The 21,412-nt window shown below is 47.7% G+C and overlaps 1 long non-coding RNA gene and 2 other non-coding genes across 5 annotated transcripts; 2 read left to right on the forward strand and 1 right to left on the reverse strand.

Annotated features, from left to right (window-relative positions):
* Positions 1–3,669: 3,669 nt before the first annotated feature.
* On the forward strand, positions 3,670–9,962 carry LOC125721201 (uncharacterized). Of its 3 annotated transcripts, XR_007385711.1 has the most exons (12): positions 3,670–5,648; positions 5,765–5,944; positions 6,053–6,459; positions 6,577–6,655; positions 6,774–6,965; positions 7,805–7,948; positions 8,171–8,359; positions 8,446–8,525; positions 8,673–8,805; positions 8,911–9,115; positions 9,216–9,370; positions 9,468–9,962. It is a non-coding gene; the product is annotated as an uncharacterized LOC125721201 (long non-coding RNA). The 3 variants fall into 3 exon arrangements; XR_007385710.1 differs by having other exon boundaries at positions 7,805–8,359; XR_007385712.1 differs by having other exon boundaries at positions 6,053–6,411; positions 7,805–8,359.
* A 2,287-nt stretch (positions 9,963–12,249) lies between these two features.
* On the forward strand, positions 12,250–12,403 carry LOC125721223 (5.8S ribosomal RNA). The gene has a single exon (XR_007385738.1). It is a non-coding gene; the product is annotated as a 5.8S ribosomal RNA (ribosomal RNA).
* A 3,955-nt stretch (positions 12,404–16,358) lies between these two features.
* On the reverse strand, positions 16,359–16,441 carry trnal-uaa (transfer RNA leucine (anticodon UAA)). Its single transcript has one exon. It is a non-coding gene; the product is annotated as a tRNA-Leu (tRNA).
* Positions 16,442–21,412: the final 4,971 nt, after the last annotated feature.

Genomic DNA, 21,412 nt, shown 5'->3' on the forward strand with positions numbered 1-21,412 from the left:
GATCTACACGCATGCGCTACGAGAGTGAGCCAGAGAGAGCGAGCGCATGCGCTCGCTTAAACAAGAATTTTGAACGTTATTCTTTGATTATTGCTGTCAAAGATGCTCAGAGCGCCTTACTTGATTATTCACATTGGTAGAAAAGTGCTTAATTCCTTAACATTACGGTTATAGGGGTTTTATTTGAAATAACAGGCGCTCCGCTGGCGTCGCCATTTTGAAAGGGGCGTCGGCGTGGGTGCGCATGCGCCAAACGCTGGATTATCGATCGTCCATTCCGCCCTGCGTTGTTCAAACCGTGCAGTCGCATATGACAGAGCTCCGTGATCGTTTCGTCCTATTTCTTCTAAAAGTTTGCTGCTTGCATGCTTTCTCCAACCTGGTAAATATCACTAAAGTCTTTCGTGGTGGTTAAATGTAATGAGTCCTCTCTTCTTTTAAAACGACAGGCTGTATGTTTATTGGTTTCGCTTGCGCTTGTTTAAATTTGCTCTTCTGCTGCTTCTTTCGGGCATGTTTGTTTGGTGATATTTTAAATAAAAGCAAGGTGATTTTAAAGTTTTCCTTCGTTAAAACAATTGGGTGCTTTCTTTTAAAATATGCCGTGGCGTTTACTAACATGCGGCTACGGGGCGGACGGTTCCCCCGCTGAACGTGTATGCGCTAGCTTGCCATCATCCTGCTCTGTTTTATTATTCCTTAAAAACGTAATTAAAAAACGCACATTACATGTATTTTTATTCTATTAAAGTTTAATCTCCCAAACCAAATGGCCCGCTATCGGCAACGCGTGTCATAAGCATGTGTTTTTTTTTTTTTTTTTTTTGATTCAAACCCTTTATTGCTGTTGCAATATACCATGTCACTAGTCACAAGTACCAGCGAAAAGCAGGCCATCGCCCGACCTTACATATACAACATCACAGTAGGGGGTAGACCGGCTGGGAGACAGGGGAGGAGAGAAGAAGAGAAACAGGATGACATGAGGAGAGAGGAGGAGAAAACACCTCAGCAACATAAGCACATGATCACTACACCATACAACATGAAAAGACACGACTCGCAACGGGTGAGGGAATGGGGAGGTGGAGGTAGTCCAGCATAGACAAACAGCCATCCGGTCCTGCAGCCATGGAGGCGCTGGTCAACAGATCAGCCTGTTCACGCTGGGGGTATGAAGCGGCGAAGGCGTTGGATGGGGGGAGGGTGCAAGTCCTTGGGATTGGGGGAGAGGAATGCAAGAGAGTCTCACTGCCTGTTCTTCTGGGGGAGCTTTTTGTTCAGCAGCAGCCTTGGCCAAGGCCAGTGCTGATTGAGGGGAGCCAGAAGCTTGATAGAATAAGGTTGTTTGGGTTTCCGTGCGAGAAGCTGTAATTTCCAGCTCCTCTAATGTCCACGCTGGTCTCCGCCATCCAATAAGTTTTGCAAAGCTGTGAGCTTCTCCATGATGTTATCCAGTTTCACAGTCTGAGTGCTAACAGCTCTGCCCACTCCATCAATCATTCCGGCCAGCCTAGTGGGGCTTTGAGAGGCTGTCACGGTCTTCTTCAATTTTGATAAACCAGGGCAATGCCTAATCCAATCAGCATAATACCTGTAATCATAGTTCCGAATAGGTAGATGTCTTCAATGTCCTCCACGGAAAGAGCTGCCAGGCACACGACCCTCCACTGCTCCCATCCGTCCATCGTGTAGCCAGCCGCGTACGTTCCCGCTGGACAGTTAGGTTCCCCCGAACCCAGGCTTCTTGTTGAGAAGATGGTGTCAATTGCGTTGAGAGACCAGCTGATCAAATCCATAATTTCTCGTAGTTTGGAGAGCAGAGCAGAGAGAGTCTCTTCAAGTATAAGACAGTAGACTAGACGAGACAAGAGGAGCGAAGCAGGGAAGATAAGGGGAGGGAGAGGGAAAGAAGTGCGACCGCCTCCGCTGAGAGCCAGGGAGAAATTTCATACCATATATGGACATAAGCCCTCGACCAATCAGAATAAAGGATATGCCACTTCCTCTTATGACGTCAAGCGGAACAAAATTAAGCTCCGCCCAATGTACCACCTAATATTTTTTTTCTGCCAGTGTGTGTATGAACTTAGCGATCTTATAAGTGAAGACAGAATACCAAAATAGTGGTACTGCCCCCCCGCCCTTTCCAGAATTGAATATTTCGTCTTAGTCCTAAGCAGTGTCCTTCCATCCTTGGGAAACTCGGGATGCTTTATCCGAAGTATGCCCAAAAGTGCTGTCAAAGCAACTAAAGAAATGCCAAAGTGTATGGCCCAGTTCAAAATGCTGTCAAAGTGAAAATGTCTCAGACTTCATCAGAATGTTCTGAATAAGATGATGGACCCTGCCCATCAGTCACCAACCACAAGTCTCTCGGATACTACTTCCATGCTACCTTCTTCATTACAAAAAAACACCACATTTTCCATCGCTGCGCAAGTTAGGTTTAAATTGCACAAATAATCCATTTCAAAAAACTCTCCAATAACATGTCCAAGGTCACCCTCTGTTATCCGAGAGTCAATCAACTTTGTGGAGTCATCCCTTATCTGTTGAAGTCGTTTTTCTACATCTTCAAGGGTCCTCCGTCTTAAGGTGGAGCTGGAGACAGGCCCAATCTTTCTATTCATCTAAAAAAAATTTCAGAAACACTGAGAAATTGCACCCAGTGAGGTGTGGAAAAGGGATCACCATTTATATTTTTGTTGCATTTTTCCAAAGATATAAATACAGATGAAGAATTTGTGGGGTCATGCTGCCCAGGTGGTTTTATTTTTCCTGTTATACTGGATTCACTTAAATTAAATTACATGATGCAGGACAGTGACGGCAGCTAGGCCCAGTGCTAAACTTTGTCACCCTGAGAAATGGGAACAAACTGGAATATAGGCAGGAAAGAGAAGGGGGGGCGCTGGGCCGCCTCGTAATGCCAGTAAATTTCAGAAAACCGAAGGCACACGGATAGGGTCATGGTGACATTAAGCTGATGCTGCAGAAATTGGGAACATAACAAGATAAGAGAAAAGGAAGAGAGTGGAGACTAATGCCAGAACTCTCAAAACAATAGTTGTATGTTACGTCAACTGGAAAGATACCAACAAGAATAGTAGACGCCCTAAACGGGGTATAAAAGCTAGACACAGACAACAGGGAGCTGAGCTTCCCTTGGTGTGTACTTTTGTGCATCTGAGAGTGGTTCCCGGATTGCAATCTGTGCTGAGAATAGAGAGCTGACGTGCAACCATCCTTCGCCTCCAGAGTGCATCTTTTCCTCATCAACGGACTCGGTGGAGTCTAACTCCAACAATTTGGGGGCTCGTCCAGGATGAGGAGAAGGTTGTTTGGATTGGAACCAGAAACGAGGTCTTGGGGACGCAGACAGCCACGGGCGCCCAGCAATTAGGTGAGCAGAGCCTGTTTTATCGAATTCTGCATATTGGCGATTGCTAAATAAAGTGGCTGGAAGTGTCTCTCAGGATCTGTCGACCAATATTGTGGCGAGGGCCTGTTGTGCGTAGCTGACGGCCTGTGAACAGAGGGTACGGGACCCCGTAGTAGAACCTATTGGCAGAGGATTTGAGTCCACCGTCGTGTCCTTGGTTTGGCAACCCACCTACTGCTGGCGAGCAGTAGGACAGCTGGGATTGAGCGTCCTGGGAAATTCAGGACCCCGGGAAATTCAGGACCCCCGAACAGCTAAATTGGTCGGAGGAGTAAGGTTCATCCTCCCTAAAACGCGTTGAAGTCCCGAGATGAAGGTCCTCAAAGTGGGCTATTGGGCTAAAAAGTCCTGAGACGTGGGGTCCCAAGGTACCAAAAAGTGTACACAGCGCTATTTACTATTTTACTATTTCGCGTGTGTAAGTGCGTGTTTACTATTCACTATTCCAGGTGTGTGTGTGTGTGTGTGTGTGTGTGTGTGTGTGTGTGTGTGGGTTTAGGTTTTGGTGGTGTTTGTTAGTGGGGCACTCAGAGACAACTAAGAGGTGTACTAAGTGTGGGTGGATAAATCCATCCCCTGAGGCACAAGGGTTGCTGGATCAGGAGAAGCGTAGGTCGGATAAGGTAAAACACGGATCACGAATTTGATAGAGAATTGGATGACGGAGGCTGGGGTCCACCAGTGCGCGGGCGGTGGAAGCCTCTGTGTGAGCAGATGCAGCTGCTAAAAAAGCAGCTGTGGGAAAAACAGCTCAGGAAAAGGGCAGAGAGAGAGAGACGGCAGATGCGTGGAAGCGTATGGGTATTGCAGTGAAATGTGCAGGATACAAACCGGAGGATAGGCAATCATTAGGAGCACTTTTATGGTGTAAGGAAAAGGAGCATAGCGCCCTGAAAGATGAGGCAGGACGCGAGCTAGAGAAAGCAAGGATGTTAGCAAGGTCAGACACAAACCACACTTTTGCCACCATTGTGTGAGGTCTAATCATAATGGGTGAAGACTAGACCTCGGGAAGTCATATCACGTTGTTGATCCAGGCCCTGTGCCATCCAGCATATATTTCCTGAGGCGATCTTCATTATTTTTGTTGGTTTAAGACCCCATGGTGTCAGACCACCACTATGGTAGGAACAATGTTGAATGCGTGCATGCGGCTCTCTTAGCCAGCCACGGCCATCTCCAGCCTCAGTTGTTACCAACAGGTACCACAGTGAGGTGGGGCCATCGCTATCCTTTTGCATTCCCTTGGACAAGGAAATAGAACCAGTCATAGCTACTCTGAAGCAATGTCATAGTTATGCCGTTTACCCACGCTTCATTGAATTTCTTCACTTTGACAATCAGAGCACTGGACAGAAATCACATCGCATCAACATCTGCTGCAGGCCATCACATTCCTTTTTTTAACTAGTCAGATTCCCCTGGTCCACACCTGTTCAAACTCAGCTGCTAGGCGCCGGCTGAGGCGAGACGCGGGCCATGTACGAACTGCTCTCCCACACACAGAGGCAACATCCTCTACCTGGTTTTCAGCCGCCCCTCTATAGCTACCGACATCACTTCTACCCCTCTTCACATTTCTGATCACCACTTAGTATCCTTTACCATTGCCCTACCTATCTTGCCCAATCCTGATTTTCAACATTTCTTGCCCACTCAACGAAACCTCCACTCAGTCTCCCTTTCTGTTGTTTCCTGCACCCTGTCTTGCCTTCCTGACCTTGACTCCTTTTCCTCCCTTGCACTGGAGTCTGCAACTGATACACTCATCTCCTCACTTTCCACATCGTTGGACAACCTCTGCCCGCTGTCTTCCAAACCCAGGAAAACTCACCCTGCTCCTTGGCTTTCAGCTGCATTACACACCAACCGAAGAGAATTGCGGGTAGCAGAGAGGACGTGGAAGAAATCTAAGCTTGATGCAGATCTGTCTTCCTATCGTACTCTACTATCCAAGTTCTCTTCAGGTGTGACTGCAGCTAAAACTGCCTTTTACAAAGCAAAACTGCCCCATGTGCCAGAAGACACAGCCAAGCCTCTCAGTGAATCTGACTAGGGTGTGCATGAAGAGGTCTTCGAAACTGGCCATCCACGAAGTGATGGAGAAGGCAAAGCAAGATTCCCTTGAAGTTATGCAGTGGGGCAGGGTCTTCAGCTACAGGCACCTGCGAGAGATTTTGGATGATGCTAATCCAATTAGCAGGTTGGTGAGAACTCTTCAGTCTTTTACACATCTCACATCTTTCTTCTGTATGACATTTGCTAAGTTTTTAAAAAAAAAAATTATTTTTTATTATTATTTACTTATTTATTTCAAAGGTTGGTCCAGGAGCTAGAGCCTCGGCACATGGTGACTGACATCACCTCCCCAGCAGTGACGGCGCAGGCCAGCAGTGTTCCTGTGGTGGCTGGTGTAACCATGCAGCAACCGGAGAACTCTGAGAGTGAGCAGTCGGAAGACATTGTTGTCAGTGACAGCAGCGGCGAGACCTTTCAAGTGTGAGTACGAATGTCTCTGCTTTACACCTTCATTGATACATTTTTGCTTTTGTTTGTGAGCCAATTGAATGTACAATTGTATGATAAAATACGTTATCCATTTTGCAGTACCTGGGAGGTGCAGTGGCCACAGAGCTGCAGCCACATGATGCAGGAGAAGGGACTGTACAGGAAACATTCCCTGGACCATCCCCTCCTGAAGGGCTTCGCCAGATACCTCCTGATTTAAATTCTCATTCAGGAGATCCTTATGGTCTCCCATAAAAAATACACTATTTTTTGGAGCTTTATATCTAAGCAATGGATATATGTAATGCTGATTTTCATTCCAGGTGGAAAACGTCAGCAGGTTCATGTTTTTTTTTGTGAACTACAAAGAGCCTTCCCTTGAGTTTGTCAGGGAGAGGGAGAAGACAAAGCTCTTCTTTCGGGAGCTGACTGAGGGTGGTCTCTCCAGGCAGACTCAGGTGAACTACATGAAGAGCCTGAAGAGGTTGATAGCATGTATATTTTAGGTATATGTTGTACTATATATCTTTTCCTTCAAGGAAGTTTAGTTCTCCTGCTATTGTCTTTGTCATGACTGCATGTACAAGTTTATGTACATATACACTCACCGGCCACTTTATTAGGTACACCTTGCTAGTACCTGGTTGGACCCCCTTTTGTCTTCAGAACTGCCTTAATCCTTCGTGGCATAGATTCAACAAGGTACTGGAAACATTCCTCAGATATTGGTCCATATTAACATGATAGCATCAGGCAGTTGCTGCATATTTGTTGGCTGCACATCCATGATGCGAATCTCCCATTCCACCACATCCCAAAGGTGCTCTATTGGACTGAGATCTGGTGACTGTGGAGGCCATTTGAGTACAGTGAACTCATTGTCATGTTCAAGAAAGCAGTCTGAGATGATTCGAGCTTTATGACATGGTGCATTATCCTGCTGGAAGTAGCCATCAGAAGATGGGTACACTGCGGTCATAAAGGGATGGACATGGTCAGCAACAATACTCAGGTAGGCTGTGGCATTGCAACGATGATCAATTAGTACTAAGGGGCCCAAAGTGTGCCAAGAAAATGTCCCCCACACCATTACACCACCACTACTAGCCTGAACCGTTGATACAAGGCAGGATGGATCCATGCTTTCATGTTGACGCCAAATTCTGACCCTACCATCCGAATGTCGCAGCAGAAATCGAGACTCATCAGACCAGGCAACATTTTTCCAATCTTCTATTGTCCAATTTCGGCGAGCCTCTGCGAATTGTAGCCTCAGTTTCCTGTTATTTGCTGACTGGAGTGACACCCGGTGTGGTCTTCTGTTGCTGTAGCCCATCTGCCTCAAGGTTTGACGTGTTGTGCGTTTGGAGATGCTCTTCTGCATACCTTGGTTGTAACGAGTGGTTATTTCAGTTACTGTTGCCTTTCTATCAGCTCGAACCACTCTGGCCATTCTCCTCTGACCTCTGGCATCAACAAGGCATTTTCACCCACAGAACTGCTGCTCACTGGATGTTTTCCCTTTTTCGGACCATTCTCTGTAAACCCTAGAGATGGTTGTGCGTGACAATCCCAGATGATCAGCAGTTTCTGCAATACTCAGACCAGCCCGTCTGCCACCAACAACCATGCCATGTTCAAAGTCACTTAAATCACATTTCTTCCCCATTCTGAAGCTCGGTTTGAACTGCATCAGTTCGTCTTGACCATGTCAACATGCCTAAATGCATTGATTTGCCACCATGTGATTGGCTGATCAGTAATTTGCATCAACAAGCAGTTGGACAGGTCTGCCTAATAAAGTTGCCGGTGAGTGTACATATGCTTACATATCTGTCCTTCCTCTAACAGGTTCCTCAAGTACCACACTGTCACCACTGACCTGCGGCGTGACAACATTGCCTTGTGGAATGAGGCAAAGTTCTTTGTGGAGTACCTGAGCTCACTACAGCAGAGCTCTGCCAAGTTGGTGAGTAAGGATATCATCCAAAATAGGTAAGTTCAACTGTCAGCGCCCATTAAATTTCATATCACAGTATGATTATACATCTCCTCTGCTATGTTTAACACACTCTTGTTTTGTTTTTTTATCTCTCACTGCTCTTGGGCTGCACTGCCTGGAGATCGAGCCATTTTACATCATGAGCACATTAAAATGTGGATTGTATTAATTAGGGTTGACAGTAATTGAATTTTCTTTTTTTTCCCCTCACATAGACATGCCATCCTCAAGGAGAACAACCCTCTCAGTCCAGAGGACTGCTGGGCCGTGCTGAGGGCTGCCAAGAATGACTTCTTGGCACGGTGTATCCAGAGGAAAGGCCCCTGGAGGCTGCAGAATGCCGCCTTGTTCGCTATTACCTGGAGACCACGGTCATTCTGAAACATCTCGAGCGACCAGGCGTGGTGGAGCACATTGTATTCTTTTTGTCTTCACTTTTCCTTTTTGCCAATTCACTTATTAATCAGTGGGGTGTCATTGTCTTGTGCAGGTCCAGGAGAGGACGACCAGGAGCAGGACCGAATCGGACCATGCGGTGATTGCGGTGAAGGAGTACAAGACATCGGCGCAGTAAGTGGTCACGTTTGCATTGTCCTCTGAGGAGAAGATGGTAAAATAAATCTTTTCAAGCTTGATATGCTTGTCATTTATTTAAAAAGCATGAATTAAATCTCTTCCTCTGCCAACAGTAGTTTGACATCTTTTTCACATGGGAAGGGCCACAGCTTCTGAGCTCCAAGAGAAGCCGGACAACAACGGATGACAATGGAGGAGACGGATGGTTCTTCGTCTCCACCGCAGGCCGGCCGATCTTCAATGCATCGAATCACCTCAACCGGCTGCACCAAAAGTGAGCTAATCATCATGATCCTTTCCCCCTATAATTTGCTCTAGATACATGTTGTCAGGTGTTGAATAAGATTTATTAATACATCTCACACATTTTGTATTTTAGATGCAAGCTGGATCCAGTCAGCAAGCAGATGGCCTGGCGCATCTTTGAGACGGCGACCAAGGACTTGAGTCACCAGGAGAAGTCCTTGGTGGCTGATTTACCTCACGAATTCCACTGCGACGGCTGACAAGCACTACCGGATGAAGCAGTCGCGGAATGTGGTGCTGGCCAATAAGCTGCTGAAGAAGCTGGCAGGTGACTCGAGGTAGGCATGTTTTCTGTTTGTCAATACACTTACCAACATCAAGACACGCAACCAAAGCCCTCACCACTGAACACTAACCGTAAAACTTTTGTGTGTCCAGGCAGCATTCGATCAGCTCCTTTGAACCCACTCCGTGACCCTGGAGGGCGAGGTGCCAGACACGACTGTACGGACACAAACGTCGGGCCAGTTTCAGCGACAGCTCTGAGCACTGGCTGAAGGCCCTGATAAGGATGCGTGTCTGGCATGTCCTCAGTGAGTATTGTTTGTACCATTAATGACATTTTTACTGATAAGCGATGGTATCTACATAGTCTTCTTAACTAACAACAATTTGCTTTGTTCTTCACAGCACACTTTGGCAGCCACATCCAGGAGCTCATCCACAAGCAGAAGTGGAAGGGACTTGTTGTGGCGGACATTGCGGGGAAGGGAGTCTGCGCCACCCGGCAGTTCCAGGCTGGTGAGGTGGTATGTGACTATCACGGGCCAGTATTCACAGCCACTGAGGGCCAGCGAATCCATAACAGTATAAATGAAGAAGAATCCAGCTACATGTTTTTTTTTTTCAGGAACAGCCAGGGCATTCACATGTATGTGGATGCCCATTCACCTGAGTGTGCCTGTCACCCAGGCATACAGACTTTTGGCCGGCTGGTTAACCACTCCCAGAAAAAAGCCAACCTCTGGCCAAGGTTGTACAGCACAGCAGAGGGATAACACATTTTATTTTTATCAATCAGAAAAATAAATGTTGGGGAGGAGCTTATTTGATTATGGGGTACAGAGGACATCATGCAGGGGAGAGGGGTTGGAGCTCTCCTGGCTGTGAAACCCTGCACCCCAGTTTGCCCCGTTTTATTCTGTTTTATGTTTATGAATGTGGAATAAAGTTAAACACTATTCAAAAATGAGTATACCTGTTTGACAGAAAGGTGTAATGCCTTGTGATAGCTTTGCATCACTTTTCCTTGCGCCACAGGATGCAAACTGTCGGAAAGGCAATGTGCTATAATATTCCTAGACACATCGGGACAACCACAATACGTTTTTTACAACCAGTAAGGCCGATAGCCCTATTGGATCAAGAGAAATATATATATTACCCACTCCTGACACGGGGAGGTAGTGACGAAAAATAACCATACAGGACTCTTTCGAGGCCCTGTAATGAGAATGAGTACACTTTAAATCCTTTAACGAGGATCCATTGGAGGGCAAGTCTGGTGCCAGCAGCCGTGGTAATTCCAGCTCCAATAGCATATGTTAAACTTGCTTCAGTTAAAAAGTTCGTAGTTGGATCTTGAGATCGGGCTGGTGGTCTGCCGCGAGGCGAGCTACCACCTGCCCCAGCCCCTGCCGGTCGGTGCCACCATGATGCTCTTAACTGAGTGTCCCGCGGGGTCCGTAGTATTTACTTTGAGAAAATCAGAGTGTTCAAAGCAGAGCTGAATGCTGCAGCTAGGAATAATGGAACAGGACTCAGGTTCGATTTTCTGGGTTTCCTGATCTGGGGCCATGATTAAGAGGGACGGTTGGGGGCATTCGTATTGCGCCACTAGAGGTGAAATTCTTGGACCAGCGCAAGACGGACGAAAGCATTTGCGAAGAATGTTTTCATTAATCAAGAACGAAAGTCGGAGGTTTGAAGACGATCAGATACCGTCGTTCTGACCCTAAACAATGCCGACTGGCGATCGGGCAGCGTTATTCCAATGATCTGCCCGGCAACGACCGGGAAACCAAAGTCTTTGGGTTCCGGGGGGAGTATGGTTGCAAAGCTGAAACTTAAAGGAATTGAAGGAAGGGCACCACCAGGAGTGGAGCCTGCGGCTTAATTTGACTCAACACGGGAAACCTCACCCGTCCCGGACACAGAAAGGATTGACAGACTGATAGCTCTTTTTCGATTCTGTGGGTGGTGGTGCACGGCCGTTCTTAGTTGGTGGAGTGATTTGTCTGGTTAATTCCAATAACGAACAAGATTCCGACATGATAACTAGTTACGGGACCTGGTGCAGTCTCCGTACAACTTCTTAGAGGGACAAGTGGCATTCAACCACACGAGATTGAGCAATAACACATCTGTGATGCCCTTAGATGTCCGGGGTTGCACACGCGCCACACTGAGTGGAGCAGCGTGTGTGCACCTTTCGCTGAGAGGCGTGGGTAACCCGCTGAACTCCATGCGTGCTGGGGATTGGGGATTTAATTATTTCCCATGAATGAGGAATTCCCAGAAAGCGCGGGTCATAAGCTTGCATTGATTAAGTCCCTGCCCTTTGTACACACCGCCCATCGCTACTACCGATTGGATGGTTTAGTGTGGTCCTTGGATCAGCCTTGCCAGGGTCGGCGATGGGCCTGGCCGAGAGCTGAGAAGACGATTGAACTTGACTATCTAGAGGAAGGAAAAGTCGTAACAAGGTTTCCGTAGGTGAACCTGCAGAAGGATCATTAACACCAGACCGGGGCCGTGTGTGCCGCGGGATGGGCGCCCAGCCTCACCCCCCCGCTCGCCCCCCCCCCCCACATCATGTCTTCCCTCACACCCCCAAGTGAGCCCCGGTGGAAGGGGGATGGGGCACGGCGTCCGGCGGCGAGTCGGGCTTATGTGACGTATCCCCGGTCTGCCTTTGTCCCACCCATCCCACCGGACACCAAAACGTCGCTGCCAAGACCACTCCCGGTGGGTTCCGGCCCCGAGGCCGAGGGGGTAATCCCGGGCTGGGTCGATGTGGGGGCGGTGGAGGAGCTGGAGGGGCAGAAGGTCTTGCTGCCGTTTCTTCGTCTAGTGTGATTAAAGCCGCCTGCAGTTTTTTCTCCTTATTTCCCTTTTTCTGTTGTCTCTTATTATCTCTTAGTTTACTCTGTTCTAACCATGCATCAGAGAAAACGTATTCCTTTTTTCTATCTTGGCCTTTTTTATTATTGGTAGTCTGTAACACCCCGAACCAGGTCGAGTACCTATTGCCCAAACCACCGTCTCTGGACAGGGGCGGTGGTTAAAAGACTCTGCGCCAGGTGGGCCTCCGAACCCCTCCACTTCGAGGGGGGAGGGAAAAAAAAGGAAGGATGGAAGAGAAATCGTGGTCACAGACTCTGGTTGCCTCCGGTGAGCGAAAGAAACGTACTACTCTTAGCGGTGGATCCTTCGGCTCGTGCGTCACTGAAGAACGCAGCTGGCTGCGAGAACTAATGTGAATTGCAGGACACATTGATCATTGACACTTCGAACGCACTTTGAGGCCCCGGGTTCATCCTGGGGCCATGTCTGTCTGAGGGTCGCACTCCCATCCCAAACGTCCCCCCCGACCCGACCCAGGGTTCCTCTACCCAGGGTTTCAGGGTGGGGTGGGACACATCTGGGGCCATCGCAGGGAGTGAGGTCTCCCTTCATCCCCCAAAGTGCAGACGTGTCCGGGCATGGACAGCACAAGAAAGGCGTGGGTCTCGGCTCTGGGTGTGCGCGGCTACCCCCACAGGCCACGGGCTCCGGGTCCGCCATCCCCCAGCGTGAGGTCAGGCGCAGCTGCCGGTGGAGTCCCAGGGCTCTCTTTTCCCTGGTGTCCCTCCTCGCCGGGGTTCTCCAGCAGCCCGAGCGGCCCCGCGGCCACCCTCCGCGGGGGTGGGGGGTCTGTGTCTCGTCCCGGTGCCCTCGTCTCCACGCTGCGCCCCCGTCTGAGCTGCATGCCCACCCGGGAACCCAAGAAGCCGGCCCCTTCCCCAGACCGGCCTCGCCCCTCTCGCCGCATACGACCTCAGCTCAGATGTGACGACCCGCTGAATTTAAGCATATTACTAAGCAGAGAAAAAGAAACTAACCAGGATTAACCAGGAGCGAAGAGGGAAGAGCCCAGCGCAGAATCCCCATCTGTCCCGCGGGCGAGGGAAATGTGGCGTACGGAAGTCCGCCCGTTCCTGGTGTTGGTCGGGGGCCTGAGTCCTTCTGATGGAGGCTCAGCCCGTGGACGGTGTGAGACCGGTAACGGCCCCTGTTGCGCCAGGGCACGGTCTTCCCGTTGTCGAGTTGCTTGAGAATGCAGCCCAAAGCAGGTGGTAAACTCCATCTAAGGCTAAATACCGGCACGAGATCAATAGTCAACAAGTACTGTAAGGGAAAGTTGAAAAGAACTTTGAAGTGAGAGTTCAAGAGCGTGTGAAACCGTTAAGAGGTGAACGGGTGGGGTCCACGCAGTCCGCCCGGAGGATTCTACTCGGCCTGGAAGGGCTCGCGATGTGGAAGGTGGCCCGCCTTGCCCCCCCCTCCCCCAAGAGGGAGGGTTGGCAGGCAGGTGTTACAGCCCCCACCCGCCACCACCAGCCTTGCCGCTTCCCGGGGCCGAGGGAGATGACCTGTCACTGTGCCTTCCCTCCGCCCTATCCGGGTTCCCCCTTAACCAGCTGCTGGGCAAGGGACGGGGCCACCGCGGCCCGGCACAACTGCCCACTGGGCTGTACTGTCCCCAGTGTTGCCCGACCGCGTCGCACCGCCGCGCGCGGACCACGACCCACGACTGGCACCAGGGGTCCGAGGCGATGTGGGCTACCCATCCGACCTGTCTTGAAACACGGACTAAGGAGTCTAACGCACGCGCGAGTCCGAGGGTCCCTCGAAACCCTGTGGCACAATGAAGATGAGGGCCGGCCCGTCTTGCCCGCTTCATCAGGGAGGTGGAGCATGAGCGCCCTTGGGCAGGGCGAAGCCAGAGGAAACTCTGGTGGAGGTCCGCAGCGGTCCTGACGTGCAAATCAGTCATCCGACCTGGGTATAGGGGCGCAAGACTAATCGAACCACCTAGTAGCTGGTTCCCTCTGAAGTTTCCCTCAGGATAGCTGGTGCTCGGAAAACTCACAGTTTTATCTGGTAAAGCGAATGACGAGAGGTCTTGATCACTGGCTCCAGCAGGCAATACCTTACGCCGCATGGGGAGCTTATATACAGGTCACCCTGCGCGCTGACTTTTTAAATGACAAGCTGTCGCAAATTGTACGGTATGGGGAGGGGGAGCTGACAGACTTGCAGCAGCTGCTGGATCGCCTGGTTCAGTCTAATCAAGAGATTTTAAACGATTCCAACCTAGAAGTAATCGTAGATGTAATCAATATCCCAGGCGGCGGTGGGAACAAACGTAACCTACAGACCATGTTAGCTTCAGAAATAATTTCTAAAAAAGCCAAACACATGTTTATCATTAATAACAACACCAACGCGTATTTCGCCATAAACTTGCCGCATCTGCTGCACGAAAATTTCACTGACGCCGAGGCTGAAAAGCTCGGCCTGGAGTTACAGGAGAAAGCGGGATTCTCCCCCGACCACACCGTCGATTTGAATGACATTGCAATCAATGATTTTCTCGAAGTTGATAAAGCAGTGGTGTATTATCAGCAACCTTATTCAAACAATCTCCAAATTTACCATACACCCACACCGACCGACGGTAGACGGCTGGTGTATTTCTTTTTACACAATCAGCATTTTTATGGCATTAAAAGCGTAAAGGGGTTCATTTACATAAATGATATGGATACCAATATATACAGTAAACTGGTGAAATTTGCAGATGACACCAAGGTGGGTGGTGTAGCAGATACTGATCTAGTAGCAGAGAGACTGCAACGGGATCTTGATTTAATTAGTGACTGGGCCGATACCTGGCAGATGAAATTTAACGTTGATAAATGTAAGGTACTCCATCTAGGGAGCAGAAATATAAAGTACAGGTATTTTATGGGTCCCACTGAAATAAAGGTAGCTGATCATGAAAAAGACCTTGGTGTGTATGTTGATGCTTCCATGTCCCATTCTCACCAGTGTGGGGAAGCAATAAAAAAGGCCAATAGGATGTTGGGGTATATCTCCAGGTGTGTGGAGTACAAGTCAAGGGAGGTAATGCTAAGATTATACAATTCCTTGGTGAGACCTCACCTAGAATATTGTGTGCAGGTTTGGTCACCATATCTTAAAAAGGACATTGTGGCCTTAGAAAAGGTGCAGCGTAGGGCCACAAAAATGATTCCTGTCATACGAGGAACGGTTACTTGAGCTAAATCTGTTCAGTCTCAAGCAAAGGAGAATGAGGGGGGACATGATCCAGGTATATAAGATTCTAACAGGTTTGGATGCTGTTCAACCAAATAGTTACTTCAGCATTAGTTTAAATACACAAACTCGTGGCCATAGGTGGAAATTAGCGGGAGAACATTTCAAGCTGGATTTAAGGAAGCACTTCTTTACACAGCGCGTAGTCAGAGTATGGAATAGCCTTCCTGATAACGTAGTGCAAGCTGAATCCTTGGGTTCCTTTAAATCAGAGCTAGATAAGATTTTAACGACTCCGAGCTCGCTTGGGGAGAACTAAACTAATAGCTCAATGGGCCGAATGGCCTCCTCTCGTTTGTATAGTTCTTATGTTCTTATGACTGGTTGTACCCCTTTATTAGATCGTCCAACACGTCCACATATCGGCGAGTGTTTTTAGCCGTAAATACCTGTACATCCTCTCTTTTAACGTTCGATTAAATCTCTCTACGACAGAAGCTTTAAGTTCACTAGCCGTTGTGAAATGGGTGATTTTATGAGTTTTTAAAAGTTTCTGAAAAGTCCGATTTAAAAACTCCTTACCGGCATCCGTCTGTAGCTTGAGGGGGACGCCCCCCTCGGTTAAAATAGAATAAAAGGCCTGGGTTACAGCCAGCCCAGTCTTGTTTCTTAACGCACGTGCATAGGCTTTTTTATAAAAAACATCAATCACCGTTAGGAGGTATTTTAACCCGTCGTTGTACTTGGCCAGCCCTTGCATGTCGCATAAATCAGCCTGCCACTCTCAGTGCCATGGCTCTCGGTACAAACACTCTGTTCCTGGGGAAATTCTTTTTAACCGGTTTATGTAAAGTATAACTGTCTTGCATAGACAGCCAGTCTCTGATGTCATCAGTACCCACTGTTTTCCCCGTATCTTGCTCCACGGCTCTCTGCAGTCTGGAGACACCCCCGTATGACCCCGGCTGGCTGGGGTCGTAGTACGAACGGCTCAAGACACGAGCTTTAGTCTTGGCAACAGACATGCTTTTCACACAGTGAGTGGGGGAAGAGCGGGGATGCGGCGTTTTATAGCTGTCTGTGGAGGGGGGTTTTTATTGTCATTGTTGACAGACTGAGTGAACATCAATGAAATTGTGTGTTTTTCTGCATTTAACCCATATTGTGTAGAGTTTTTTTTTTTTTAACAAAAGAGTTTAGCTGGGGTGGGGCTCAAACCCACACAGACATACGTCCATTGGATCTTAAGTCCAACGCCTTAACCACTCGGCCACCCTGCTCAACATTTTTGTCAATTATTTACAAAGACTATTACAAGGGTATTCAAGTTTTTTTTTTTTTTTATTACAACGGCATACAATTAGTGAAAGATATATATTTTCAAAATGCAGGTATACAATTCGTGAAAGATATATTTTCAAAATGTTGGTATACAATTCGTGAAAGATATACATTTTCAAAATGCTGGTATACAATTAGTTACACCCATGACAGTTGTTGAGGTAGATTAGCGATGTCAGTAAGGTGGATATAGTGGCTTTTTCAACGATACATGTATGCAGAGTAGAAAGCATCTGATTAAATTTCGTGATAAGCAGCCTATCGATGTTAAAGGCAACTACATCTACGATTAAAGCGTAAAATACAAAAATGTGATTACAGTCAAATTCATTGTCGGGAATACAAGATAGACAGGCGCGTATGAGACTTTCAGGGGATTGTCTTTCTCCCTCTGCCATCAGCTGAGTAAGTAAATCCATCCCCCGCTGATAATTTTCTCCGACTTGAGCAATCTGAAATATCAGTCTATGAAAGCAGCAACAAGCATAATCATCCCTATCCCGACAATTGCTTTTTTTTTTTAAAAAATCAATAGCATGCAACAACAGTGGACTAACTTTTTCTAAAAAAACATTTAACATAAACCGCCATAAGGGTCTGCCGATACCGTTCCCCATCACAAGATGCTTTTTGTTTTAGTCTCAGGCCTCCCAACGAGTCAGAAATTCTTCTTCCAGGATCTGCTTAAGCGCCGGGTTCTGTTCAAACAGATCCTGTTCCAGGCGACTGATTTCCAGCATGCCGTTGTGGGCCTCATGTGGATTGTACAGGATAGCTTCCACGGGCCCCTCCTTCCTGCCGACGGCTGCTCGGATGCCCAGGGTTGACAGAACGTGGGTCAAGGCGGGTGTCAGCCGGTCGGTCCAGAGGTCACGCAACACAGAGTCAAAGTCTATGTAAAAGTAATTTCTGCCTGGAGGAAACAGACAAGGGTTTTGTCTTTGACTGGGATGATCTCCCTCTGCACAAAGCGGGTCTGGAGAGAAGCGTGCAGATCTCAGGCGTCGGAGGGTCCTCTCCAGGATCAGAGGCCGGTGTTAGTGGGAGCTCCCCAGGATCAGAGGCCTGTGTTGCTGCTGGAGCCTCATTGTCCCCGCTTTCGTCGTCGGAGAACACTTTGCTGCTATAATTTGCAGCTGCTGCCATGATGATGATGATGTTTGTGAAAAGGGGTTGTAACGGAGTCCACTTTATATAGCGGTGGCGGGTGAGGGGAGGGGGGATGATCCTTACAGCGTAGGTTTTTTCAACTCTTGCATCTCCTTACGCCCCCGACTCTCCTTAAACAGCTCTTGGAAGTAACCAGACTTTTCTTCAATCATCCGCATCCAAATCACGAACGGTATTCTCACCCCAAAACAGTCGCATTTAGGTAGCTGCCATATATTCAGCATTCTCTTGTCCAGCTCCCCGGTCGCGTCCCACTTTATAAAGGTGCTACATTGTTTACCATTGCCAGCATCTCTATAGTGCATCTCCATTCTACCAATGTCCGGCTGAAAGTCGGGGTCGGTGCTCTCCTCCATCATCGGGGTAACGACAGTCTTCAAGTTTCCCCATTCTGTTTCAGAAAAAGTCACCAGATGTGGGTCGTCTTTCGCGGGGTCTGGGCTGTCTCCGGTGACCTGAAAGACGCGCAGTTCCTCGGCAACGTTGTCAAAGAGGCATACCAGTTTATCCCCGTTGGCCAGCTCCCAGGTAGCCCTCATCATAGGTACCCGTCGCATCATAGGTACCCGTCTACATGCCGTACGAATCTTCCTGGGAGCCCCCGGAGGCCGCATAACAGCCTCCTGCTCCTGCTGAGTCTTAGAGGGTGAGGTTGAATCTTTCATTTCGGGAGTGCCGGACATGTCTGTATTTTTTTTTTAAATTAGTGTTGGCCCTACAGCGCAAAGCTCCCTATATTCTCCACGGCCTGCTGGTGGGGGCGTGGTACGCATGGTAAGGCGATGATGATACCTTCTTTACCAAAGGAGGTACACTATGCGAGCGTGGCACATAGGGTAAGGCCTTGATGATGACACTTGTGCGTTTATCCAAAAGAGGAAAACCCCCGCTCGACGTAATAATAAAAATATCTGCGGATGGTCATGTATGAAAGACAGAATTTTACTGGGGGCCAACGTGTCCAACTTGATGTGTGGCCCAAGTTATTAGAGATGACCCGGATGACCTACCGGGATGTACAAAAGTGCGGCCCCATACACTTGACCGGGATTTCACCGACGCTGATGTAAAACAAATGCTTGCATGAAGAAAAAACACATACACAGTCAAAACTACCGCCAAGCGTTTTTATTGGACGTCAGACCCTCCGCCTCCTCCTCCTCTCATTCTTTGCTCCAACTTTATCATTTTCTCCCATTCTCTCAGAGTTTCTCTCAGACTCGCACAGCAGCACGGCTCTCAACTCACCGGCATCGCTCTCTCCGAGTCCTTTGCAGATTATCCAAAGCCCGGGACCTTACCACAGTACCGCAACACCAGACACAGCGTACGCTCACGCTCCATCAGGTAACCCACCCGCTCAACCCCGGCGGCGGCGCCCGACAAAAACCCCCACACTTGTAAGCACTCTCCTCAATATAAAATTATAATTTTTTTAATAATAATAAATAAATAATAACTTATTAAATTAATACTCACTCATAAGCACTCTCCTCAATATAATTTTTTTAAATAATAAATAAATAATTAAATAATTTAAAATAATAATAGATTATTTTAAATAATAAATAATTTTAAAATAATTTAAAATAATATATAAATAATTTTAAATAATAATAAATAAATCCCTCTCCCATGACATCACATCGTACCACCACAACCAAGCCCTGCCCCCAAGTGACCTTTTGACCTGACCTGTCAATTTGATGGAAGCGGTATCCTTCCTCTCTCTTGTAAACGATTGGTAGCGAAGCTCCTCTCACGGCCGATGAGAGAGAGTCTCGCGATATTTCAGGCGAGTCTGAGGTTTCAGACCGTAGTAGCCAGATCGCACAGAGGCAGGGACTATTGTGAGCACTCAATGAACGGAGGCTGCAGTTATGTAAAAGACATACATTTATTCCTACAGCTAACATAAGACAGACACTACACCTAAAACAAACAATAAACACAAAATAACAGAGTAGACACAAACAATGTAATTATGGAAATGCACTGACCGGATTTAAAACCTTAAAAGTGAAGTACTGTTCTGCAAAGCAAGCAGTTTGTGGAAACACGACCCTAGAGTCATATAACAGGTTAAAAGAACAGTTTAGGTTGTTAGAAATGAAAGGAAGTTGGTTTACTTGGCTGCAGGAAAGGGGGGGTGGTCCTGGCAGTTGGTTGCAGTGGCTGATGAGCTGACGGGTGATGGCACTCAGGGAGGCGCGGTGTTTGCAGTGGTTGTTGGAGTGGAGCCCCTCTGATTCTCTCTCCTGGTGAAGCTTGGGCTTGGTTTCAGTTCTCTGTCCAGCTGGGCCTTCACTGGCAGGCTTCAGGAGGGCTTCTTGTGGGCTTCTCTTCTCCTGGGCTGATGTTCTCTGCCTCTCTTCAGGCTGATGGTCTTTTGTTTCTCCTCTCTCCTTTGTTCTGAGGTGCCAGGTTTTATACTGTAAAGTTTGTGAATAGGAGTGACCAGGAATTCAACTCCTGGACCAATTGCTAACCATATATTTGGCGGGCTTTCAGAAGGGGGTCTGTATCAGTCCTTTTGGGATTTTATGACCAGACTGATTTCCCTTGTATGATGATTTTTGTTAGGCTGGTGTAACGTTAGATATATCCACTTTCATGGTAACCACTGACTAGATTCGGAAACTGGAGTGATTTTCCATCGTTTTGATACCGAACATGCCATACCAGCCTAGCGGTTCACATCTGTAATGATTAATTAATGATTAATACAACATAACATAATGACATAATATAAGTACTCACAACAGTATATGGTATAGGTGGTCTAGGTTGCACCTCAACAGATTTTACCCTTTATTTAGACATTATATGACATATTCTCATTCCAACAGCACATTTTACTCTTAGATAGGCATGGTAGAATACAAAGATCAGATAAGGGTTGCCGAGGAATGTGGAAAAGAAAAAGGGGGGGAAGGTTTGTCAGAAAAAGAATTTTCAAAAGGTAAGACACATACAAACATAACCTGTACATATCTGTATATTGAGACTAGTAGTCATGGGTAAATAAATATACAGATATACAAAAGCTAAACTTAAAAGAAACTTTCTTTAGGGTGTTGGTCATTGGGTGAGTGGTATGTGAGGCAGGATGTCTGGGAAGGGGGTTGTATGCCGAGTCAAGGGACCCCTGTCCTTGGGGTCCACTCTATTGCTCAAAGTTTTAATGACCTACAGACAGCAAATGTTGGAGTGCTGGCCTCCCTTGTTATATGTGTGTGTATGTGTGTCTGTGTGTGTGGGGTCACGAACCCCCCTTTGAGGCCTAGGCCAATGTGTGCCTCTCGTACCAGGCTAGGCCTTGTCTCAGGCCACCTGGAATTTAAGCTTGGTGATATGTGCATCTGTGATTCTACACCCGTCACAGTTCTAGGGGACACGGGTTGCACGCAGACACTGTTACAGGCTGACTTAATTCTCCTTGAGTTTAAGAACTATGAGGACAAGCTACTGTAACTATTTATTATGTTAATGGAGACCAAAGCGAGTACAGCGGATATCTATGTTGAGGTGTGTGGACAGACATACATATTTTGGGTAGGGCTAGTCCCCAAGCTTCTCTTTCCAGTGCTGTTGGGTCAAGGTCTCCCTGTGCTGCCAGAGCTAGTGAATAAGACAGCTTTGAGTTGCGTGGTGACCAGAGCTATGGCCAAAGGACAGAATACTGACATGTCAGAATTGCCTTATTATGGAGAGGATGTTCCAGCAGAGCCCACATACAC

This window comes from Brienomyrus brachyistius, unplaced genomic scaffold (assembly GCF_023856365.1).
Source record: "Brienomyrus brachyistius isolate T26 unplaced genomic scaffold, BBRACH_0.4 scaffold32, whole genome shotgun sequence".
Lineage (NCBI taxonomy): Eukaryota > Metazoa > Chordata > Actinopteri > Osteoglossiformes > Mormyridae > Brienomyrus > Brienomyrus brachyistius.